Source organism: Mus caroli, unplaced genomic scaffold (assembly GCF_978045245.1).
Source record: "Mus caroli unplaced genomic scaffold, Mus_caroli_1 scaffold_5, whole genome shotgun sequence".
In the NCBI taxonomy this organism is placed as follows: domain Eukaryota; kingdom Metazoa; phylum Chordata; class Mammalia; order Rodentia; family Muridae; genus Mus; species Mus caroli.
The window spans coordinates 88041415-88068307 of NW_028227260.1; positions in this window are offsets into that span (position 1 = coordinate 88041415).

Below are 26893 nucleotides of genomic sequence, written 5' to 3' on the forward strand. Positions count from 1 at the left end.
AGGATGGTTCAATATATGAAAATCCATCAACATAATCCTCCATATAAACAAACTAAATGCAAAAATCACAAGATCATCACATTAGATGCTGAAAAAGCCTTTGAAAAAAATCTAATACTTCTTCATGTTAATAGTAGTAGAGATATCACAGATACAAGGAACATACCCAAACATAACCAAGGCAATTAGAGTAAGCTAATAGCCAACATCAAGGTAAATGGAAATAAACTTAAAGCAATTCCACTAAAATCAGGGACAAGACAATGCTATCCACTCTCTCCCTATCTATTCAATATAGTACTTGAAATTCTAGCCAGAGCAATAAGAAACCTGAAGGAGATCAAGGAGTTCCAAATTAGAAAATAAGTCAATGGATCACTCTGTGCAAATGATATGATAGTACATAAAAGGGACTCCAAAAATTTTACCGGAGAAATCCTACAACTGAGAAAGAGCTTCTGCAAAGTGACTGGATAATAAAATTAACTCAAAGAAATCAGTAGACCCACCTTTATACAGATGATAGACAGGACAAGAAATAAATGAGGGAAACAACACATTTTAAAATAACTACAAGTAATATAAAATATCTTGGTGTAACTCTAACCAAGCAAGTGAAAGACATGTATAACAAGAATTTCAAGTCCCTGAAGAAGAAATTGAAGAATAAAACAGGAGATGAAAAGATCTCGCATTCTTATGAATAGGCAAGAGTAACATAGTGAAAATAGTCCCCCGGCCAAAAGTAATCTACTGATTTAATGCAATCCCCATCAAATTCCAATAGAATTTTTATAGATCATGAATGAGAAATTCTCATCTTTATACAGGAAATCAAATCCAAAGCTAGCCAAAACAATTATGAATGATAAGAAAACTTTGGGAGGAATCCCCATCCTTGACATCAAGCTGTATTACAGAGCAATAGTAAATTAATTAATTAATTAAAAGTTAAAAAAAGAAAAAGATAAAGTTCTGCATGGTACTAGTACAGAAACAGACATGTTCATCACTGAATAGAAATTGAAGACCCAGAAATAAACCCATACCCCTATGAACACTTGATTTTTGTTAAAGTAGCTAAAACCATACAATGGAAAAAAGAAAGCGTTTTCAACAAATGGTGTTGGTCTAACTGGATGCCTACATGTAGAAGAATGAAAATAGATCCATATTCATCACTCTGCACAAAATTCAAGTCCAAGTAGATCAAGGATCTCAACATAAAACCGGATACACTAAATCTCTTGGTAAAGAAAGTAGGAAATAGCTGAGCGGTGGTGGTACATGCCTTTAATCCCATCACTTTGGAGGCAGAGGCAGGCGGCAGATTTCTGAGTTGGAGGCCAGCCTGGTCTACAAAGTGAGTTCCAGGACAGCCAGGGCTATACAGAGAAACCCTGTCAAAAAAAAAAATAGTAGGAAATACCTTTGAACTCATTGGTATAGGAGACAATTTCCAATGAATGAGTCTCTAAGATCAAAAATTGATAAATGGGACAAAGTTTCTGTAAATCAAATGATATTGTCGATAAGGTTAAATGGTACACTAAATGCTGAGAAAGGATATTCATTGATCCTACATCTGACAGAGGGCTAATATTCAAAATGTAAAAGATTCAAGAAATTAAGCACAAACAACCCAAATAACTCAATTAAAAATGGGCGGAGAATTAAACATAGACATCTCAAATGGCAAGGAAGCACTTAAATATATGTTCAAAGTTCTTAGTCATCAATGAACTGGACATCAGAACAATTCAGAGGTTCTATCTTACACCAACCAGAATGTCTAAGATCAAAAACTAAAGAAATAGCACATGCTAGTGAAGATGTGGAGCAAGGGAACACTCCTCCCTTGCTTCTGTGATTTAAACATGTACAACTATTTTAGAATTCAATTTGATGGTTTCTCAAAAAACTTGGAATAGTTCTACATCAAGACCCAGATATGCCACTCCTGTATATACCTAAATAATCCTATAAAGATACTTGCTCAACAAGTTCACAAAAGCTTTATTCATAATGCCCCCCAAAAAACCTAGACAATTAACTGAAGAAGAGATAAAGAAAACAAGGCCCATTTACATAATGGAATACTATTCAGCTCTTAAAAACAAGGACATCATGAATTTTGCAAACAAATGGATGGATCTTGAGAATATCATCTTGAGTGAGGTAACCCAGATCCAAAAGAACATGTATGGTATGGTCTCACTTATAAGTGGATATTAGCCATAAAATACAAGATACACATGCTATACTCCACAAACTCTATAGAAGCTAAACTAGAAAGAAAGGCAAAGTGAGGATAATTGAACCACACATAGAATGGGGAATAAAATAGTCATAAGAGGAATAAGGAGGGAGGGAACTGTGTAGGAGAGTGGATGGGGAGGGGAATGTGGAAGATTCAGGGTCAGGTATCAGAGAGAATAGGAGAGATAGAAGGGATATCCAGTTGGTCATGAAAATGAATGGAAACTTGCAACTTACTAGGGTGAGGAGATAGCAGGCATCTCCAGTAAGAGGCAGAGACCTTAGGGACTCTTATCAAAGAATAGGAGGAAGTACTACAGGCCAGGAAGCAGATAGAAACTTCAGAGAAAGACAAAGAGAATCAACTAACCTGGACACTTGGGGCTCTCAGAATCTGAACTACCAACCAAAGAGCATACATGGGCTGGACCTAGGCCTCTCTGCTCATATGTGCAGATTGATCTTCATGTGGCTCCCAAACAACTGGAGCGGGGGTTATCCCAAGAGCTGTTGCCTGTATGTAGGATATGTTTTTGTGTAGCTGAACTGCCTTGTCTGCCCTCAGTGAGAAAGAGTTCACCTACTCTTGAAGAAACTTGATGTGTCATTGTTGAGTTATATCCTGGGACGCACTCCCTAATCGGTGGAAAAGGGGAGTGGAAGCCGGTAACTATTGTGGAAGGGGTGACCGGTGACCAAGAGAGGGTCAGTGAACAAGATGTAAAGTAGATAACTAAAATAATAAAAAGAAGATCCAAAAATCATATAATCAACCACTCTCAGGTACTGGGAGAGCATGACGCAGAACAGTGAAAGCCAAGGACCTGTCTCTGCTATATAGTGCATTCAAGGTCTACCTTGGTAATCTAATGGGACTTTATCTCTAAATAAAAGAAGAAAGATTAAAGGGCTTGAAAATTAGCAAACTGAAAGCCCCAGTATAGTAGCAATTAATTAAATTAGTCTGTGCTAACATGGTTAATTTAGATCCCCTTTCTTAAAATAAAATTGAACCATAATAAACTTAGGAGGGTATAAAGAATCATCTGATAGTTTACAGTTGAAGATATTTAAATAAAATGTTAAATTCCTTGTTTAACTTTACATGGTTAGAATATTTAAAACTTGGTTGAAACATGGTTATTTTCACCACGTTTTGTTGTTTTATATTAATATGTATAATGCATTTTACTATAAGTTTAGTTGCTTGTTACAAATATGATAAAGAATTCTATGTCTAAAATTTATTAAGAATTTTCAGTCAAGATGACACAATAGTGACAATACACGTTCCTTTTTCCTAATGCTGCATTAAATACAATAAATTTACAAACTTACAACAGACAATCAATGGGAGATATCTATAGATTTTTCTAGAAGTAAGGATTCTATGAGCTGATGACATGGTAAATTAGGAGCCAAAAAATGAGAATGTAGCAATGTATCTAATAAGAAATTTGATATTACAATCAACATCTGATATAATCAGTTCAAATGATAAACATTTTATTTATATGTGATATAGTATCAACTCTTTTGAACTAGCATGTTGAATTGTTTGAACTAATAGCTTACTATTAGTAAACAGATAAAAACCCAAATCATCTCTTCCTGCCTACTGCCTGACATAAAGTATAGATAAATAAGAGGCAGAAAACACATTTTAAAACTCTTCAATGCTGAAGCAGAAGAGATGGCTTAGAGGACCCTAGGTTCAATTCTCAGCACCTACATGATAGCTCACCATTTTCTCTAACTCCAGGGCATCTGGCACCTTCACACAGATATTCATGTAGGCAAAATACCAATATGCATAAAGTAAAAATAGAACAGAACATTTAAAAAGCTCTTCAATAGCAAAAATTAATTAAAATGGATACAAAATTATTGGCTACATGAGGAAAATATGTGATGTGATTGCTCTTTCAATAGATCTAAGTACTTTAAGGACAAATTTTCTTTTCCTCTTTTCAGTTGTATTCATACCAGAAAATTTAACTCTGGAATCAAGTAATACTTTCTGAAAAATGTTCATAAGCAGGATTAGTAGCTCACTCATTAATATACATATTAAGCCTTTGCCACATTGTGCCAGTATCATAAACTCTGCCCATTATTAGCCATTATCCCAGATTGAAAGACCTGCCTTAAAATCATCCACCTGAGACATTTAAAAGAGCCTTCTCAATTAACTCATTTTGATGTATTTCTAACCATGTGTCAAGATGTTCTCCTCACTGCTTTAAGTCTAAAAATGGAAACTACTTTGATTGATATGTATTTTTGGTACTCTTTTAGAGGTGAATTTTTGACAAAATACCCAAGCAAAATCTTCTGATGTATGCCACTGAATAAATACCTGTTGTGTGTTTGTTATATTTTAGACATCCCACTGGGATTAGAGAATCTGAAAATAATTGAGTCCTCGTTCTACCAAGAGGTTGATCCTAAAATAAACCATTTCAGATGCAAGGAATTTGTTAACCAAGTGATATTTTACACTTTTCTTTTCTTTTGTTGTGTATCTAACCCACAGGTATAATTTTAGTTGAGAAATTATCCAGTACTGTCCGGGCAGTGGTGGTACATGCCTTTAATCCCAGCACTTGGGAGGCAGAGGCAGGCAGATTTCTGAGTTTGAGGCCAGTCTGGTCTACAGAGTGAATTCCAGGACATCCAGGCTACACAGAGAAACCCTGATGCGAAAAACCATAACTGCCCCATCTCAAAAAACAAAAACAATAAAACAAAAACAAAAAGCAAAGAAATTATCCAGTATCAGGGAAACTCCAGTTTTTCATCAACCTGACAAAGAAGTCAACCTAAAGTCAACCTAAAGGACCAAAGCACATATTTAGGCTTATTCTTTAAGGTAGTTTTGGTTTCATAGTGAAGCATCATGAAGAAAGAAAGCTGCTTATCTAATAATAGCAATGAATTAACATAATAAAGAAATAAGGGACTGGAATCCCAATATCCTTTTTTGTTTGTTTGTTTGTTTGTTTGTTTTGTTTTTTTGTTTTTTGAGACAGGGTTTCTCTGTATAGCCCCGGCTGTCCTGAAACTCACTTAAAGATTAAAGGTGTGCACCACCACACCCAGCTCCCAATATCTTTTTGAATAGTATGTCTCAAGTAACTTTCTCCCCACTACCCCCTATGCTCCATTCTCTAAAATTGTCACCATCTCCCAATAGAGTCATTTGGTATGAACCTAGGCTGCAAGACATGAACGCTTGGTAATAATTAAAATTTAAATATTAAGAGTGGGGTGCATGTAGTCAGATGAAAGCATCAAAGGTACTTAAGGAGAATACCAGGTTTTACTCTCTCACACAGAATATCTATCTAAGATATCAAAAGAGGATGGCTGTAGAATAGAGGTTTCTTGAAAATTATATATTTGAAAATGTACATGTCATTCTCTGAAGATGCAATTCTACTGAATTTAAATGTTTATTTCTGCCTAATTAAATGACAACTTGAAGTGTCTTAGATTTATTAAACTGCATTCATTTATTTTCATTCCACATAATTATAATTGATTTCATAATAATGCAAACCTTTATTATGATATTCTAATTGAAGAAATAAACTGAGAAAATCTAAATAAGTTGTGCTACATTGTCACAGGTCTAATTTTGTTTAAAATCCTTCTGGAAACAAAGTTGATTTAAAATTGTAACTAATGCTCCTGGTTCATGTTAAAACATGAGAAATCACTACTGGATGGGGTACAGAAAAAGAAAATAAGACTGCAAGTCTCTGGCAAGAGTATTACAACTATTCCTAATGTAATCTTCACTGAAAATTGTCAAATATAATCTCTGCTATGCACCAAATCTATCTCCTTATGCTAATCTTGTTTATCTTCCTGATATACTTCTACATTTGGGGAAACCCAGACAGTCATCAACTCTGATTAGAATATTAAAATGGTTAAATGAAAAAGTTTCGGACCAGCACCTGGGTAGCTAGAGCGAAGGGTCGGCTGACACCCGCCAGCTACCCACAACCCCCGCCACAGGATTGTGAGACTGCTGGTGAGTGGAACACAGCTTCAGCTGCAGTCCAATCACGCGGGACCTGAGACTGCTTTGGTTGGGGAGGCAGAAATCCGGCCTGAGTAGAGCCACAAGACTCTTCCGGTCAGAAAAGCACCAGGGTAGCTAGGGCGCAGGGTCGGCCGACACTCGCCAGCTACCCACAACACCCGCCACAGGATCTTAAGACTTCTGGTGAGTGGAACACAGCTTCTGCTCCAATCCAATTGCGAGCGGGACCTGAGACTGCATTAGTTAGGGAAGCAGAAAACCAGCCTGAGTAGGACCACAGGCCTCTTCCGGCCGGACCAGCACCGGGGTACCTAGAGCGCAGGGTCAGCTGATACCTGCCAGCTACCCACGACCCCCGCCACAGGATTTTGAGACTGCTGGTGAGTGGAACACAGCTTCTGCTCCAATCTTTAAACAGTGACAACGACAACAACTAACCCCAGAGATTACCAGATGCGAAAGGTAAACGTAATAATCTTACAAACAGAAACCAAGACCACTCACCATCATGAGAACCCAGCACTCCCACTTCGCCCAGTCCAGGGCACCCCAACACACCGGAAAAGCTAGACACGGATCTAAAAGCATATCTCATGATGATGGTAGAGGACTTCAAGAAGGACTTTAATAACACACATAAAGAAATACAAAGGAACACTGGTAAACAGGTAGAAGACAGTAAAGAGGAAGCACAAAAATCCCTTAAAGAATTGCATGAGAACACTGCTAAAGAGTTACAAATCCTTAAAGAAAAACAGGATAACATAATCAAACAGGGAGAAGTCCTTACAGAAAAACAGGAAAACACATCCAAACAGATGATGGAAATGAACAAAACCATACTAGACCTAAAAAGGGAAGTAGACACAATAAAGAAAACCCAAAATGAGGCAACACTGGAGATAGAAACCCTAGGAAAGAAATCTGGAACCATAGATACCAGCATCAGCAACAGAATACAAGAGATGGAAGAGAGAAGCTCAGGTGCAGAAGATTCCATAGAGAACATCGGCACAACAATCAAGGAAAATGTAAAATGCAAAAAGATCCTAACTCAAAACATCCAAGAAATACAGGACACAATGAGAAGACCAAACCTACGGATAATAGGAGTGGATGAGAATGAAGATTTTCAACTCAAAGGACCAGCAAACATCTTCAACAAAATTATAGAGGAAAACTTCCCAAATCTAAAGAAAGAGATGCCCATGAACATTACAAGAAGCCTACAGAACTCCAAATAGACTGGACCAGAAAAGAAATACCTCCCGACACATAATAATCAGAACAACAAATGCTCTAAATAAAGATAGAATAGTAAAAGCAGTAAGAGAGAAAGGCCAAGTAACATATAAAGGCAAGCCTATCAGAATTACACCACATTTCTCACCATAGACTATGAAAGCCAGAAGATCCTGGACGGATGTTATACAGACACTAAAACAACACAAACTCCAGCCCAGGCTACTATACCCAGCCAAACTCTCAATTAACATAGATGGAGAAACCAAAGTATTCCACGACAAAACCAAATTCACACATTAACTCTCCACGAATCCAGCCCTTCAAAGGATAATAAGAGAAAAAAAGCAATACAAGGACAGGAACCACCCCCTAGAAACAACAAGAAGGTAATCCCTCAACAAACCTAAAAGAAGACAGCCACAAGAACAGAATGCCAACTTTAACAACAAAAATAACAGGAAACAACAATTACTTTTCCTTAATATCTCTTAATATCAATGGACTCAACTCCCCGATAAAAAGACATAGACTAACAAACTGGCTACACAAACAAGACCCAACATTTTGCTGCTTACAGGAAACTCATCTCAGAGAAAAAGAAACACTACCTCAGAATGAAAGGCTGGAAAACAATTTTCCAAGCAAATGGTATGAAGAAACAAGCTGGAGTAGCCATTCAAATATCTGATAAGATTGACTTCCAACCCAAAGTCATTAAAAAAGACAGGGAGGGACACTTCATATTCATCAAAGGTAAAATCCTCCAAGAGGAACTATCAATCCTGAATATCTATGCTCCAAATACAAAGGCAGCCACATTCATTAAAGAAACTTTAGTAAATCTCAAAGCACACATTGCACCTCATACAATAATAGTGGGAGACTTCAACACACCACTTTCACCAATGGACAGATCATGGAAAAAGAAACTAAACAGGGACACAGAGAAACTAAGAGAAATTATGAATCAAATGGATCTGGCAGATATCTACAGAACATTCTATCCTAAAACAAAAGGATATACCTTCTTCTCAGCACCTCATGGTACCTTCTCCAATATTGACCACATAATTGGTCACAAAGCAGGCCTCAACAAATATAAAAATATTGAAATTGTCCGATGCATCCTATCAGATCACCATGGACTAAGGCTGATCTTCAATAACAAAATAAATAATAGAAAGCCAACCTTCACGTGGAAACTGAACAACACTCTTCTCAATGATACCTTGGTCAAGGAAGGAATAAAGAAAGAAATTAAGGACTTTTTAGAGTTCAATGAAAATGAAGCCACAACATACCCAAACTTATAGGACACAATGAAAGCATTTCTAAGAGGAAAACTCATAGCTCTGAGTGCCTCCAAAAAGAAACTAGAGAGAGCACACATTAGCAGCTTGACAACATACCTAAAAGCACTATAACAAAAGGAAGCAAATTCACCCAAGAGGAGTAGACGGCAGGAAATAATCAAACTCAGGGGGAAATCAACAAAGTGGAAACAAGAAGAACTATTCAAAGAATCAACCAATCAAGGAGCTGGATCTTTGAGAAAATCAACAAGATAGATAAACCCTTAGCCAGACTCACTAGAGGGCACAGGGAAAGCATCCTAATTAACAAAATCAGAAATGAAAAAGGAGACATAACAACAAATCCTGAAGACATCTAAAACACCATCAGATCCTTCTACCAAAGGCTATACTCAACAAAACTGGAGAACCTGGGTGAAATGGAGAAGTTCCTAGACAGATACCAGGTACCAAAGTTGAATCAAGATCAGGTTAATGATCTAAACAGCCCTATATCCCCCAAAGAAATAGAAGCAGTCATTAATAGTCTCCCAACTAAAAAAAGCCCAGGACCAGATGGGTTTAGTGCAGAGTTCTATCAGACCTTCAAAGAAGATCTAATCCCAGTTCTTCACAAACTATTCCACAAAATAGAAACAGAAGGTACTCTATCCAACTCATTCTATGAAGCCACAATTACTCTGATAACTAAACCACAAAAAGACCCAACAAAGATAGAAAACTTCAGACCAATATCACTTATGAATATTGATGCAAAAATCCTCAATAAAGTTCTTGCTAACCGAATCAATGAACACATCAAAACAATCATCCATCCTGACCAAGTAGGTTTCATCCCAGGGATGCAGGGATGGTTCAATATACGGAAATCCATCAACGTAATCCAGTATATAAACAAACTCAAAGACAAAAACCACATGGTCATCTCGTTAGATGCGGAAAAAGCATTTGACAAGATCCAACACCCATTCATGATAAAAGTCTTGGAAAGATCAGGAATTCAAGGCCCATACCTAAACATGATAAAAGCAATCTACAGCAAACCAGTAGCCAACATCAAAGTAAATAGTGAGAAGCTTGAAGCAATCCCTCTAAAATCAGGGACTAGACAAGGCTGTCCACTTTCTCCATACCTATTCAACATTGTACTTGAAGTCCTAGCCGAAGCAATTCGACAACAAAAGGAGATCAAAGGGATACAAATTGGAGAAGATGAAGTCAAAATATCACTTTTTGCAGATGATATGATAGTATATATAAGTGACCCTAAAAATTCCACCAGAGAACCCCTAAGCCTGATAAACAGCTTCGGTGAAGTAGCTGGATATAAAATTAACTCAAACAAATCAATGGCCTTTCTCTACACAAAGAATAAACAGGCTGAGAAAGAAATTAGGGAAACAACACCCTTCTCAATAGTCACAAATAATATAAAATATCTTGGCGTGACTCTAACTAAGGAAGTGAAAGATCTGTATAATAAAAACTTCAAGTCTCTGAAGAAAGAAATTATAGAAGATCTCAGAAGATGGAAAGATCTCCCATGCTCATGGATTGGCAGGATCAACATTTTAAAAATGGCTATCTTGCCAAAAGCAATGTACAGATTCAATGCAATCCCCATCAAAATTCCAACTCAATTCTTCAAAGAATTAGAAAGTGCAATCTGCAAATTCATCTGGAATAACAAAAAACCTAGGATAGCAAAAACTCTTCTCAAGGATAAAATCCTCTGGTGGAATCACCATGCTGGACCTAAAGCTTTACTACAGAGCAATTGTGATAAAAACTGCATGGTACTGGTATAGTGACAGACAAATAGACCAATGGAATAGAATTGAAGACCCAGAAATGAACCCACACACCTACGGTCACTTGATCTTCGACAAGGGAGCTAAAAACATCCAGTGGAAGAATGACAGCATTTTCAACAAATGGTGCTGTCACAACTGGTTGTTAACATGTAGAAGAATGCGAATAGATCCATTCCTATCTCCTTGTTCAAAGGTCAAATCTAAGTGGATCAAGGAACTTCACATAAAACCAGAGACACTGAAACTTATAGAGGAGAAAGTGGGGAAAAGCCTTGAAGATATGGGCACAGGGGAAAAATTCTTGAATAGAACAGTAATGGCTTGTGCTGTAAGATCGAGAATTGACAAGTGGGACCTCATGAAACTGCAAAGCTTCTGCAAGGCTAAAGACACCATCAATAAGACAAAAAAACCACCAACAGATTGGGAAAGGATCTTCACCTATCCTAAATCAGATAAGGGACTAATATCCAATATATATAAAGAACTCAAGAAGGTGGACTCCAGAAAGTCAAATAACCCCATTAAAAATGGGGCTCAGAACTGAACAAAGAATTCTCACCTGAGGAATACCGAATGGCAGAGAAACACCTGAAAAAATGTTCAACATCCTTAATCATCAGGGAAATGCAAATCAAAACAACCCTGAGATTCTACCTCACACCAGTCAGAATGGCTAAGATAAAAAATTCAGGTGACAGCAGATGCTGGCGAGGATGTGGAGAAAGAGGAACACTCCTCCATTCTTGGTGGGATTGCAAGCTTGTACAACCACTCTGGAAATCAGTCTGGCGGTTCCTCAGAAAATTGAACAGAGTACTACCAGATGATCCTGCAATACCTCTCCTGGGCATATATTCATGTTCTGACCTGTAAGAAGGACACATGCTCCACTATGTTCATAGCAGCCCTATTTATAATAGCCAGAAGCTGGAAAGAACCCAGATGTCCCTCAACAGAGGAATGGATACAGAAATTATGGTACCTTTACACAATGGAGTACTACTCAGCTATTAAAAAGAATGAATTTATGAAATTCCTAGCCAAATGGATGGACCTGGAGGGCATCATCTTGAGTGAAGTAACACAATCACAAAAGAACTCACACAATATATATTCACTGATAAGTGGATATTAGCCCAAATCTTAGGATACCCAAGATATAAGATACAATTTGCTAAACACATGAAACTCAAGAAGAATGAAGAACAAAGTGTGGACACTGTGCCCCTTCTTAGAATTGGGAACAAAACACCCAGGGAAGGAGTTACAGAGACAAAATTCGTAGCTGTGATGAAAGAATGGACCATTTATTGACTGCAATATCCAGGGATCCATCCCATACGCAGCTTCTAAACGCTGACACCATTGCATACACTAGCAAGATTTTGCTGAAAGTACCCAAATATAGCTGTCTCTTGTGAGACGATGCCGGGGCCTAGCAAACACAGGAGTGGATGTTCACAGTCAGCTATTGGATGTATCACAGGGCTCCCAATGGAGAAGCTAGAGAAAGTACCTGTCTTAGTCAGGGTTTCTATTCCTGCACAAACATCATGACCAAGAAGTAAGTTGGGGAGGAAAGGGTTTATTTGGCTTACAATTCCATGCTGCTGTTCATCACTAAAGGAAGTCAGGACTGGAACTCAAACAGGTCAGGGAGCAGGAGCTGATGCAGAGGCCATGGAGGGATGTTCTTTACTGGCTTGCCTCCCCTGGCTTGCTCAGCCTATTCTCTTATAGAACCAAGACTGCCAGCCCGGAGATGGCACCACCCACAAGGGGCCTTTCCCCCTTGATCACTAATTGAGAAAATGCCTTACAGTTGGATCTCATGGAGGCATTTCCTCAACTGAAGCTCCTTTCTCTGTGATAACTCCAGCTGTGTCAAGTTGACACAAAAATAGCCAGTACAGTACCCAAGGAGCTAAAGGGATCTGCAGCCCTATTGTTGGAACAACATGATGTACTAACCAGAACCCCGGAGCTCTTGTCTCTAGCTGCATATGTATTGAAAGATGGCCTAGTCGGCCATCACTGGAAAGAGAGGCCCATTGGACTTGCAAACTTTATATGCCCCAATATAGGGGAATGCCAGGGCCAAAAGAATGGGAATGGGTGGGTAGGGAAGTGGGGGGCGCTATGGAATATATATTTGACAAACTAAATTTCTTCTCATGAACAAAGAAGACAACAAAGAACCTTAACACAGAATATTCTCAAAACATAATATCCCATCAAATATAGAAACAGTTTTGTTGTTGAATTTCAAGTTCTACTTTGTTTCATTACCTTAGGAACTCCAACACCATGTCTGTATTTCCACAGCTTCAAGTGTATTTTAGATGAAGATCCTATATATAGGCACATATGTGTTCCACATGCAAATATTTCATACTATCATAAATAAAATTCTAAATATATGTTAAAATATAGTCACAATTATAATTAACATATTTCCTTCTTGTTCTTCCTAGTCATAAATTTTCTGAGAACCTGCAAACTTCACAGCCCGCAGTCAGCTCAACAGCTAAATTGACTCAATTTAAATCTCTTCCAGGCAGCTACACTGGTTTCTACTTCTTCCAGGAAAGGTTCCCTGGTCTCATAATCTTCTTTACTGTGTGTCTTATTTACTCTTTTGAAGAAAGGGACTAAGAATCCCATCAGTTTCAGGAACTTCCCTGAAACTATTTTGAGGGGTTTTGTTTGTTTGTTTGTTTGTTTTTAATCTTCTGACTTAAGGAGCTTCCCTGAAGGATGGAGTGTTTCAATCTTGAAAGAATGAGATACTGAACAACTTGATCTTATCTACACATACACAAATGACACAGCTCACATGAGGGGACCAGAGAGCAACTCATGGGAAATCAGATTTTCTCCATATAGTTTTAGGGGACAAAAGCCAAGTTGTAGGGCTTGGCAGCAGGCATCATTATCTGCTTAGAGATCTCACTGGACTTTGTTAGCATAATTCCAGTAGCAAAAATAGCTTTGCCTTAACCCCTTTGTCTTGAAATTTTATTTTTCCTGGGGAGTCTATAATTCTGCTTCCTTACTTTCAAAAATATTGAGATTGAATACTTCTTTGGATGCTATTGAGTAGTCTACAATTGTTTTATATGATGTCAATAGCTTCAAAAATTTTAATTTATTAATGTATTAATATAAATTTATTTTTAAATTAATCATTCCATTAGTTTACATCTCAATGATACCCTATATCCTAGTTACCCCTCCACAATCTCGCTATCCCACATCTGTCCTCTCTCCCCTGATTTGCCTGTACTTAGGTGCTCGCCCACACACTCACCCTGTCCTGACCAACAGCTCCAGTATTCCCCTACTCTGGAGCATCAAACCTCCACAGAGCTAAGAGTGTCCCCTCCCATTGATGTCAGCCAAATCCATCCTCTGCTACATATGTATCTGGAGTCTTGGATCCCTCCTAGTATACACCTTGGTTGGTGGTCTAGTCTCTGGGAACACTGAGTGGTGTAGCCAGCCAATTTTGTTCTTTCTATGAGGTTACTATCCCCCTCTGCTCCTCCAGTCCTTCTGCCAGCTCCTCCATGGGGTCAAAGATCTCTGTTTGATGGTTGGTTCCAAGCATCCACATTTGCATTGGTCAATTGCTGCCTGCCAGACCTCCCAAGGAACAGGCACACCAGGTTAATTAGCAAGTGTCTCTTGACTACAGCAACAGTATAGGGTTTGGTGTCTGCAGGCAGGATGGATCCCCAAGTGGGGCAGTCCCCAGATGGCCCTTCCTTCAGTCTCTGCTCCATTTTTTTCACCCTTCTTCTTTTAACCAGGAACATTTCTGGGTAAAAACTTTGAGATGGGTGGGTGCCACCATCCCTTGACCAGGGGCCATGCATATCTACTGGAACTAGTCTCTACAGGTTCTACCTCACCCTTCCTGAATATTTCTGCTAAAGTCATCCTGGTTGGGTCTTGGGAGTCTCTCATTTCCCTGGTGTCTGGGATCCTTAAGTGGCTATCCCCAGTTCCTCCTCCCTCCCTGCTACATATTTTCATTCTATTTCATGACCTTCAGTACCTTTCTCCCATTCCCTCCAGTACCTGATACTTCCCACTTATTTCCTCTTCCCCCTCTCTTACTCCCAGGTCCTCCTCTCCCTCCACCTCCCGAAATGACCCTGTTCTACCCTCAAGGCAGGACTGAAGCATCCACACCCTGGTCTTTCTTCCTCCTAAGCTCCATATGTCCTGTCTGTTGAATCATGGCCATTGTGAGCTTTTGGGTTAATACCTACTTATCAGTGAGAATTACCATGTATGTTCTTTTGTGTCTGGGTTACCTGACTCAGGATGATACTTTCTTGTTCCATCCATTTGCCTGTGAATATCATTGAAGATGTCAGTTCAGGAACATTGGAAAATTCCACCAGAACCCTCCCCTACTGGAAGAGAAAGGTCACAGAACACATAGGCACCCCTCCAGTCTGGAAAGGGAAAGCTAATTACATTCCTCAGACCACAGAGTGGACCAACTGCTGACCACCTGCAGATAAGGAAAGACACATTCCTCAGGGCAGAGGGACCATGCCTCCCCCCTACTCCCACAGCCAAAGAAATCCCTTGCTACCTCATTCCCTAAATACCAATCAGTTTAAAGGGTGCACTGTTCTGTCAATCATATTGTGTCTAGTTGCCGCTTCTCTGAAAACTTTATACAAAGTCACCAAATGGGCTGTGCAATGTTGCCACCTCTCCTTTGGGTGTAGGATGACCCTGATGAAATACATTCCTCTTGCATTTTGCATAGATTCCCAGCTCTGTGTTGTTCACTCAGGGGGTCTCTGGTAAGCTAAGGCTTACCAGAATCTTACATTTGGTGCATTGGCCAAGAATCTAGCCTCCTGTGGGGACATATCAGAATATCAGAGAGCAGTAAATCAGAGGTTTCGAGCAAGTACCCCATTTTTTCCTTTCCTTTCCTTTCCTTTCCTTTCCTTTCCTTTCCTTTCCTTTCCTTTCCTTTCCTTTCCTTTCCTTTCCTTTCCTTTCCTTTCCTGTTCCTTTCTTTTTCTTTCTTTTTTGTTCTTTTATTCTTTTTCTTTTATTTTATTTTTTCTTTCTTTTTTTTCTTTCTTTTTTTTTTTTTTTTTTTTGTCTGCCTCACTGTTTGTCAAAGTCTGAGTGAACTTTCAGTGGCTATCTGAGTGAAAAGTCTGAGAGAAAAGTCTGTCTGAACTTTCAGTTTGCTTGCATGTTTGGGGCTGTCAAGAGCTGCAGGCAGATGTGCCTTGACATATGACTGCAGGAGCCTGAAGGAAGCTTCAGGTCCCCTTGATGAAGTCAGGCCCTTGAGTAAGAGAGCCACCTCACCTGTTTAACTGGATTCTTCCACCCGTGACAGGAACAATTTGTATGCATCTTGATTGTCTTTCTGTGTGTTCTTGGACTGGGACTGATGAAATTTTTTGGACATGGAACAGCAACACTCCACTTTATTGGGGACTGTCCTCAGTCACTGGGATGATTGCCAGCAGTGGGCACATAACCTGCCATGAGAGGTAAGGAAAAGAAGCTCTGGACATTGTGCTTGTCAAAATGGCTCACCTTCAAAGTTGTATGGCCTCCAGAGTGGACCTTTGAGCTCCCCATAGTTGAGACCATGCAGCGTTAGGTCTCGTGTGCTGTGTCTGCTACCCATCTCCATCATGTGCCTTATATTTTGGTCTGGAGGGACTTATGAACTGACCCTCCTTCTTGGATTTGGAGTTTTTTTTTTTCCCCAGCAGGATTCCAGCACTCCAGGTACATACCACACTGCCCACAGAGCCAGACCAGGCTCTCCAGGATCCAGGGACAGCAAGCCTCCTCTTGTATTCTCCCCCTGTATAGCCCCTGCCCTTGTCCCTAGAACTCCCCCAAAACCCCATTCAGATTCAGCCAGTAGGTCCCATCCCTTGCAGCCTTCTACCCCTTGCTTCCAGGACCCGAGGAGACCTGATGTCCCACCATGGGCATCCAAAGCAAGAGGGCCACCCCTCCAGAGACCATCCCCCTCCAAGGCTATGGTCCCATAGATAGGGATAGAAATCAGGCCATGTAGTATTGGCCTTTCTCTTTGGCTGACCTATAGAACTGGAAGGCTCAATAACCCCCTTTCTCAGACAATCCTAAAGTGTTGATTAATCTTTTTGACACTGTCTTGTTTACTCATCAGCCCACTTGGGATGATATCCAGCAACTCATGAGAGTGCTTTTCAAAAATGAAGAGTGGGATATAATCATGCAGGAAGCCAGGAAAAAAGTCCCATCAGATACAGGGGCACTCCAAATTGACAAAGCTATTATCAATATCAGGATTCCTTTGACTAGACCAAACTGGGATTTTAACAGGGCTACAGGTAAGGAGAACCTAAAGGTCGACTACCAAGTTCTGCTGGCAGGTCTCAAGGGTGCTGTGAAGTGGAAGTGACTCACCAGTTTGACCAAGGTAAGGGAATTATTGCAGGACCCAGATGAGTCACCCTAATCCTTCCTTGAACGGCTCATGGAGACATTTTGCCAATATACACCCTATGATCCCAGTACTGAGGAGCAAATGCCACTGTGATCATGGCAGTCATAGAACAGGCTGCAAGAGACATTAAGAAGAAACTTCAGAGACTAGAGGAATTGCAAGATAAGTCTTTGAGAGAGTTAGTGCAGGTAGCAGAGAAGGTATATCATAATAGAGAAACTGAAGAAGAGAAAGAGTAAAGAAAGCGAACAGAGTCAGAACAGAAACAACTTAGGAGAGAAAAGCATCAAGACAAGAACCTACAGAGAATTCTAGCAACAGAATTCAGGGGGAACAGAAGATATCAGGAACCACATGCTAGAAGGCAGAGGCTCCTACTTGAGAAAGACCAATGTGCTTACTGTAAAGAATATGACCATTAGGCCCAGGAATGGCCCAACAAAAAGAAATGGAGAGAAAAGCTCTGAGACTGAGAAAAGTGCTCCCAGATCCTGAAGGTGTTAGCCCTAGGCGAAAAAAGCGATTATGGGGAGACAGTGTTCAGAAGCCCCCCCCCCCCCATACCCAGGGTAACTCTAAAGGTGGAAGGGAAGCCTACTAAACTTCTAGTAGACACCAGGGTGCAGCATTCCATATTACTCCATGATACAGAGGGGCCCATATCTAAAAAGTAAAATAAAATAAAATCATGGGTACAAGGTGCCACTGGGACCAAACAATACTCATGATCTACCTGAAGACTGAAGATCAGTTGATCTGGACATGGGCCAGGTATCTCACTCTTTCATGGTTATCCCAGATTGCTCCTGTCCCCTCCTTGGCCAGGACCTTCTCGCCAAAATGGGAGCTCAGACCTATTTCCCCCAGGAGGGGCCCCAAGTTAAAGTCCCCCAGGGAGAACCACTCCAAGTCCTGACTCTCAGGCTGGAGGATGAGTACAAGTTGCTTGAGACCTTGGACGGTATGAGTGAAAAATGGGGTACCACTTCTGGCCCACCACAGGGCTAGGGCCACTCATGGAGTTGGAAGTGGGAAGTCTGACCGTGCATGCATTCCACACCGCCACCTGGTAGGCATCAGGCTGTGAGAAGCCACAGGACCCTGCTCTGGGGGTGGGGTGGTGCAGTCTGAGGTCCCCATGGACTTTCTGAAATTGGCTCAGGGTCTCCAGGCCTGCATGGAGACCGAGGGCAACAGGTTCTCAGGCTCTTGGACACCACAGACCATGGAAGAGCTGAGAATGGAGTTGGGAACCACAGGAGGACTCTGGCCCGGCACTGAAGGGAAAAAGACAAGAGGAAAACTCCAGCTGGTTCTCATGGAGAAAAGAATGCCTTAGGCTTGTTCAGTGGGCTTCTTGGTTTGGCTGGCAGTTGTGGCTGAAAATGCAGGAAGTCCTCCTGTGGGAGGTTAGATGCAAGGCTCGTTAGAAGAATACCTACTCCATTGATCTAGCATGGCAGATCCCAATGATAAGAGACATTCCATGGTTTAAAGGCATTTATTTTAGAAAGGCAGAGAGAGGGAGAAAGTAGAGAAGTAGAGGCTGGCCATGGCCACGTGGAGAGAGGGGGTGAGGGAATGTAGAGAGAGGGGGAGCAAGGGAGCTAGAAGCAAGAGTAAGAGAGTAAGAGCAAGCAAATAAGAGAGGGAGGAGGGGGCAAACAGCCCGTTTTATAGTGGGCCAGGTCTACCCGGCTATTTCCAGGTAACTGTGGGGAGGAGCATATGGAGTCCAGACAGAATACCAGGGACTTGGGGCATTGCCCTATATGACTGATAGCCACACACCTCTCTGCAGGGGGCTGTGGGTGGTTGTAGCTGTGACAGGAGCCAGGAACCCAAGGGGCATGGCAGAACACCTGCCATCTCTTGGAGGCAATAAGTCACCCACTGAGTCTCTGGTAAGGAGGGTTAACGGTGAGGGTTGGGAAGGCAAGGGATTATTAAATCAATTAATATCATGTAAATTTCTCCAAGTTCAGTATTCATTTGACTTTGGCAAGAGAGTTCACCTGTAGCTGGAAGGTCCCAATCCTGTTCTCTGTGGGACTCAGTGTGTGTCTCTGGATCTCAGAGTGTCTCAGGAGTCTTCAGTCAGATGAGGTGTCTGGAGGAAGGCAGCTTTGTTGTCTACAGTTCCCAGGAGATGCCTTTGTCTCTGCTGGATCTGTAGCAGCAGGCACTGTCCTTTTCTTTTGTGGGTATAAGCCTGTAGGGTAATTACAAGAGGAGTAGAACCCTAGCATGAGGATATCTGCATAGGGTGAACAGCTAGTGTTAAGCCTGCAATGGTTTTCTTGGGAGTACATCATGGTTCATTGTTATGATCCTAGAAAAGCAAGGTGTTTGAGGAATTTAGTCCTGGAAGGCATCCTTTAATTCTGCTTTGTATGGCTGAGGAAGAATATATCATGTTAATTGTGCATCTGGGATAGGCAGTAGCAGTTTTTCTGTAAAAGGAAACTGGTCGCTAGTTAAGGACTGAATAATGCGAATCAGCATAGTTGATTTGACCAGTGGAAGTAGATTAGATGACTTTTGAACCTTAAAGACATCTTAAACAAGTTGAAGATTTTTTTTTTTACATACATCACAAATGCTAGGGAGAAAAATAAGCAGTTAAACAAAGAAGCGAGAAAATTTGGGGTTGAAAAGCACAAACATTGTTTCAGGTGTTCCTGTTAAGAAGAACAAGCATTTAAACAAAGTCTAAAAACTTTTGGCTTAAGGACATCAAGTGACATGGGGCTGGGGGATAGGCAGAGATTAGAAGGTAGTCAGTACCTAGTATAGCTAAGAGTCAAAAGTAGAAGGGGGAAGAAGCTAGCCAGGAAAATGTGGAGACAGAAAGACAGAGAGAGAAAGAGAGGGAGAATGAGAGGGAGAGAGAGAGAGAGAGAGAGAGAGAGAGAGAGAGAGAGAGAGAGAGAGAACACTCAGAGGAAGGCCTAGTCTTTTGAACTAGGTCATATTACTCACAGTCTTGGGCAATCTGGAGTTCAATGTGAGTCTCTGTGTTTGGACTCCAGCTGAGAGTACACTAGCTATTTCTGCCCTGTGTTGGGCATCAGATGTGGGCCTGTGTGCCAGAGGTTTTCCATGGAGGTCTCTGGCCTGGTTGAGTGGGAGAGTTCATGCAAAGGAGAGTGAGTGCAAGTAAGGGGGGGAAGTTATTTCCACCTCTTCTGCTGTTGCAGTTTGCTCCACTTCTGTCTCAGCTGTGCCATCTTGTTTACTCCATGCCACTCTGTGTTGAGTCAGATCAGGCTGGGCCAATAAGAGGCCAGTTAGCCTGTGAGGAGTGCACTGGAGCTTCAGGAAGCATTTCAGGAAAGCAGACCTCTTCCCAAGAGTTACAGCTCTTATGACAGAAGCTCTTGGATGACAGAGTAGTTCTCACACAACTTTAATCCTTCCAGATAGGATTCTTATATACAGTTTTGGGGTGGTTAAGGGTCTGACAACAGGTACTTCTCATTGGCTTGGTCTGAGAGCTTGAGGAAACCTTATTTGAATGTGGGAGGGCTTGCTGCTGCTCCTACATGACTGATGGGCATACCCCTCTCTATGTGGGTCTGTGGAAGGCTATAGCTGAGACAGGATCCAGGCGCCCAGGGGGCATGGATGAATACCTGCTGTTCCTTGCAGGCAGAAGTCATGTACCAAGTCACCCAAGTTCAAAGCACACAGGCTCAACTTGGACACATGCTACCTGTGCACAGCTCATCTCCCTAGAGGACAGGGCACCCCAGGGCTTAGACTGGTGGCCTGAGGCCTTTCCCCCAGCCTGGGCAGAGACAGAAGATTGAAGAAGGCCATCAACCAGCCCCCCATCCATGTGGGGCTCAGAGCCCAAGCCTCCCTGGTGTCTGTGCACCAATATCTGATATCAAGGGAGGCCCAAGACAGATTCAGGCTCCATATTACCAGGTTCCTTCGACAAGGGATTCTGTGAAAGTGCCAATCAACTTGGAATATTCCTTTCCTGCCTGTGAAGAAACCTAGGGCCCAAGACTATCACCAGGTACAGGACTTATGAGAGGTAAACTGAATTTATGTGTTGCCGAAATAAACTCTACTGTGCCTAACCCATATACCCTGTTGAACTTCTTACCATCCTAGACCTCAAGAACGCCTTCTTCTGTGTGACATTGACTCCAAAATCAGAACTATTTTGCATCTGAGTGGAAGGATCTTGAGCAGGGGGTGACAGGGCAACTCACATGGACAAGGCTACCCCAAGGCTTCAAGAACCCACCCACTCTCTTTAATGAGGCCATACACCTGGACCTTGCCATCTACCATGAGTCCAATCCACAAGTAACTCTTTCCCACTATGTAGATGACCCTTTGATTGTGGCTGAGACCAAGGAGAACTGTCTAGAAGGGACTAAATGCCTCTTGGAGGAGCTGAGAGGATTGCGATTCAGAGCTTCAGTGAAGAAAGCCCAAATCTGTCAGAGTAAAGTAAGTTCTTTGGGCTACCTGGTAAAAGATGGCCGGTGCTGGCTCTCCAACACTCAAGAAGAGACCATCCTGCAAATCCCTCTTTTGCACATCTCCAAACAGGTATGGGAATGGTTCTGCCAGCTATGGGTTCCAGGGTTTGATGAATTGACTGTCCACAACTACCCCTGACTAAAAACAGACAGCCCTTCCATAGGGAGGAAGAAGAGTGTCTTAGTCAGGGTTTCTATTCTTTGACAAAACATCATGACCAAGAACCAAGTTGGGGAGGAAAGGGTTTATTCAGCTTACACTTCCATGTTGCTGTTCATCATTCAGTCCACTCAGGACTGAAACTCAAGCAGGGCAGGCAGCAGAAGCTGATGCCGGATCTATAGAGGGATGTTTCTTACTGGTTTGATTCCCTGGCTTGCTCAGCTTGCTTATAGAACCAAAGACTACCAAAAATGGTACTACCCACAAGGAGCCCTCCCTGCTTGATCACTAATTGAGAAAATGCCCCACAGCTGGTTCTCATGGAGGCACTTCCAAAACTGAAGCTCCTTTCTCTGTGATAACTCCAGCCTGTGTCAAGTTGTCACACAAAACCAGCCAGTACAATTGGCCCCTTGTCAACTTGGCACACAAACACATGACTATTAAGCCTCAACCCTTACTTTCTTATTCATCCCCAAGATCTAAATAACTTTAAAAGTCCCACAGTATTGCATATTAAAAGTTCCATCCCTTTAAAATACCCAATATCTTTTAAAATCTTTTTACAATTAAAAGTCTCTTAACTGTGGGCTCCACTAAAATACTTTCTTCTTCAAGAGGGAAAAATACCAGGTCAGGGCACAGTCACAATCAAAAGCAAATTAGACTCAAACCACCCAATGTCTGGGATCCAACTCATGATCTTCTGGGCTCCTCCAACCAGCCAGTACAAAGAGAAACAGGCTTTTAGTGGGATTAAGCAAGCTTTGCTAAAGCTCTTGCTTTAGGACTAACCAATGTCAGCAAACCTGTCCACCTTTATGTGGCAGAGAACAGAGGTATAGCCAAGGGAGTGATAACTCAGTGGCTGGGTCCCTGGAAGTGCCCACTTGCCTATCTGTCAAAGAAATTAGACCTGTCGCTACTGGGTGGCCTGCTTGTCTACAGATAGTGAAGGCAGTGGTGGTTCTAGTTAAAGATGCAGATAAATTTACTCTGGGGGTAAAACCAGACCAAAACAGCTCCCCATGCCTTGGATAGCATTGTTTGCTAGCCCCTGATTGATGTCTGAACAATGCCCACATGACTCATTATCAGACTCTGTTGTTAAACTCAGATAAGGTGACCTTCATGTCACCAGTGGCCCTCAACCCTGCCACCCTGCTAGCCAACCCCATCCTCAATCTGCTAACACATGATTGCAAGCACATTCTAGCTGAGGATCAGGGATGATGAAAGGACCTGTTGGATCAGCTGCTCCCCAATGCCATGGCGACCTGGTTCACTAATAGCAGCAGCTACCTGCAAGGTGGGAGCTCCATTGTGGATGGACACCATGTGGGCTGGGCTGGGCAAAAACGCTTCCTCCAGAAACATTAGTCCAAAAGGCAGAGCTCTGGAAAAAACCCTGGACTTTGGGGGCAAGCAAAAAGATCAACATCTACAGCAGGTATGCCTTCACCACCACACATGTACATGGGGCAATTTACCAATGGAGGGTTTTAACATCAAATGGACGAGAAGTTAAGAATAAGGCTGAAATCAAGGCCCTCCTAAGCACCCTACTTAGGCCAACCAAGGTGAGCATTATGCACTGTCCTAGCCACCAAAAGGGGGAGAGCCCTAAAGCTAGAGGAAACAATTTAGTTGATAAAGTGGCCAAGGAGGTAGCCCTTAAAGACACTGTACCTATGCTGATCCAACGGAAGAAACTTAACAAACCATCTAGCAGAGAAATTAAGGAATGGCCCTATTGGGCCAAAGGCTGGCCCCACCTAGTCAACACTAAGGAGGAGGAGGCCAAGATCTCTAGCTACTCTACCAACTACTATCTCAAGAGTGTAGGTTGATGGAAAACCCAAGAGAGAAAAGTAATCCTCCCTTGGGACCAGGCCTGAGATCTGCTATGGCAGATGCATAAATGGACTCACCTGGGCAACATAAAGCTGATAGAAGCCATTAGGGCATCCAGCATGTTCATAATGGACCTAAGATATCTAGTAAAGGAAGTAATAGAGAGCTACAAAGTCTGTCAGCAGGTTAATGTCTGCAACAACAAGATAGGCACAGGAAAAATACCTAGAGGAAATAGACCAGGAGTCTTCTGGGAGGTAGATTTTATAGAATTTAAACCTGCAAACTATGGTTATAAATATTTAGTAGTCTTTGTAGATATTTTTTTCAGGATGGGTAGAGGCTTTTCCCATGAAACAGGAGATAATTCATGTCATGGCCAAGAAGATCCTAGAAGAGATTTTTCCCAGGTTTGAGGTACCCAGGGTAATTGGGTCCAATAATGGACTCACCTTGGTTTCTTAGGTAAACCAGAGGTTGGTGAAAGTATTGGGGATAGATTGGAAACTACATTGTGCATAATGTCCACAGAGTTCAGGCCCGGTAGAAAGGATAAATAGAACCTTAAAAGAGACCTTGACTAAATTGACCTTAGAAGCTGGCAGAGACTGGGTGGTACTTCTTCCCTTGGCCTTGTTCCAAGCCCAGAACACCCCCTAACATTTCAACCTAACACCTTTTTAGATCGTCTATGGAGGCCCAGCCACATTGATGGCCATTGGGCCTAACCTAGAGTTCTCACAAGAAAGAAATCAAGACCTTGTCCAAAGACTGGTAGCCTTCGAAGCAGTTCAGAGAGAGATATGGTCTCAGCTGTCTGCCCTTTATGCTCCAGAAAAACTGTAGTGCCACATTGGTTCCAGGCAGTTGACTCTGTCTTTTGTCACAAACATCAGACCCAGTCCCTGTAACCCCTCTGAAAAGTCCCCTACTTGGTATTGTTGATGACCCCTGTGGCTATAAAGGTGAACAGCATAGCTGCCTGGATACACGCTTCTCACATGAAACCAGTGACGTGTCTACCCCCTGTGGACTACCCATCTTAGAGCATGAAGTAGATAAACAACCCTTTAAAGCTCAAGATCACTTGGTGGGCTACCAAAGATGAAGAATTTCCTGACCCTGCTGGGGGTTCTGACTCTGATAAAGCATAAGTGGCTGAGTGCTGAATCTAGCCCTCATCAGCCCGCCAGATTGACTTGGCTTGTATCATCAACCCTAAAAGCGATGAAGTGGCCAGAGTAATCCAATATCATAACCCTTTCATCTGGTGGCCACCTCTAACTTTTGACCTGTGTGACCTGGCAGCCAGGTTGGATAGTCCCCACCCCATCTATCTAACAGTTGGTGCCCAGGCTGGCTTACCATCATTATGAAGAAATGTTAGATAGATGGGGTGGGGACTATCATACCAAACAAGAACCCATCACTGCCTTGACAGAATCTATCTTACTTGGACTGGGTGCAGCAGAGGTAGTGACTGTGAGGAGCAGGTGTGGCAGCAGTCCCAAGAAGGCGCCAGGGACTGCAGCTAAGTCTTATGACTTGCACCTGACTTCCTCATACACCTGAAAATAGCCACAACCATCGTGAGAGCTGCGCAGGTGTACCAGGATACTGGCGAATCCATTTTGGTGGAGATATGCCCCTGCTGCCCTGATTAGCTGAAGCTGCGTAACTGGTGAGGTGACATGGCCTGCTGTGAGTGGATGGGAACTGAGAGTATATAAGAGTGAGAGATCCAGGGTTCAGGGGAGATATAGATGAAGAGAAAGAAGAGAGATGAAGACTGAAGTTTGCTAAATAAACTGCTGTTAGAAGGACTGGTGGTTGTGTCGTTCTTGCTGGTCGAGAGTTGATGTGACAAGTGACAATGATTTCTTCCCTGGTACTATAAGACAAAAGCTACCAAGAGCTCAGGGCTGCCATAGACTTAGACATAGAGAAGATCAAAGAATCAATCACCCATGTTCAAGAGTCCCTAACCTCCCTCTCTAAAGTAGTACTACAGAACCTCAGTGGTCTAGATTTACTCTTTCTACAACAGGGAGGGCTTTGCTCAGCCCTAAGGAAAGAGTGTTGCTTTTACCTCAACAACTCAGGGGTGATTAATGATTTTATGGCAAAGGTAAAAGAGGGACTAGCTAAGAAAAAGAGAGAAAGGGAACAAGCCCAAGGATGGTTTCAGTCTTAGTTTAACATCTCTCCCTGTTTTACTACCTTGATGTCTGCATTGTTAGGACCCCTGATCATTTTGTTCCTGCTTCTGATCTTTGGCTCTTACATTCTAAATCGCTTAGTTGCTTTTATTAAAGATCGAGTGGGTACAGTAGAGTTGATGGTACTGAGAGAAAGATATTAAGAACTAAGTACAGAGGACCAGGGATATGAGCTGCATAACTGTCCAAAATAGCTTAAAGATTGAAGAATGCATAAACAAAAGGGGGAATGAATAGGTCAGTTAAGGAACTTTGGAAATGTTCACAAGACCCCTCCCCTTTTGGAAAAGAAAAGTCATAGAACATATAGGGACTCTTCCACTCCAAAAGGGAAGCCCAGAGCATGTAGACACATTCCTCGGGGTGGAGGAACCATTGCTCACCCCCTCCCCCTCCCTCATCCAAGGAAAGCCCTTGCTACCTCATTCCCTAAAGACAAATCAGTTTAAAGTGAACACTGTCTGAAATAACTCCATTGTTCCTCTCCAAACACAATGCAATATCTAAACTTGACAGCACACAAATCTCTAGAAACAAACATGTTGTTTGAAAATGAATGCCCTCATAGGCTCATATATATGGATAGGAGTGGTACTGCTTAGAAAGTTTAGGATGTATGGCCTTGTTGGAATACTTGTTCATTTTTAGAGAAAGTGTGTCACTAGGAATGGGTTTTGAGGTTTAATAAGCAAATGTGAGGCGCTCTCTCTCTCTCTCTCTCTCTCTCTCTCTCTCTCCCTCTCCCTCTCCCTCTCCCTCTCCCTCTCCCTCTCCCTCTCCCTCTCTCTCTCTCTCTCTCTCTCTCTCTCTCTCTCTCTCTCTCTCTCTCTCTCTCTCTCTCTTCCTGCTACTTATGGATCCAGATATAGATGTAGAACTCTCAGCTACTTCTCTAGAACCATGTGCCATGTGTCTACCTATGTGCCACAAAGTTCCAGGCAATGATGATAATGGACTAAACCTCTGAAACT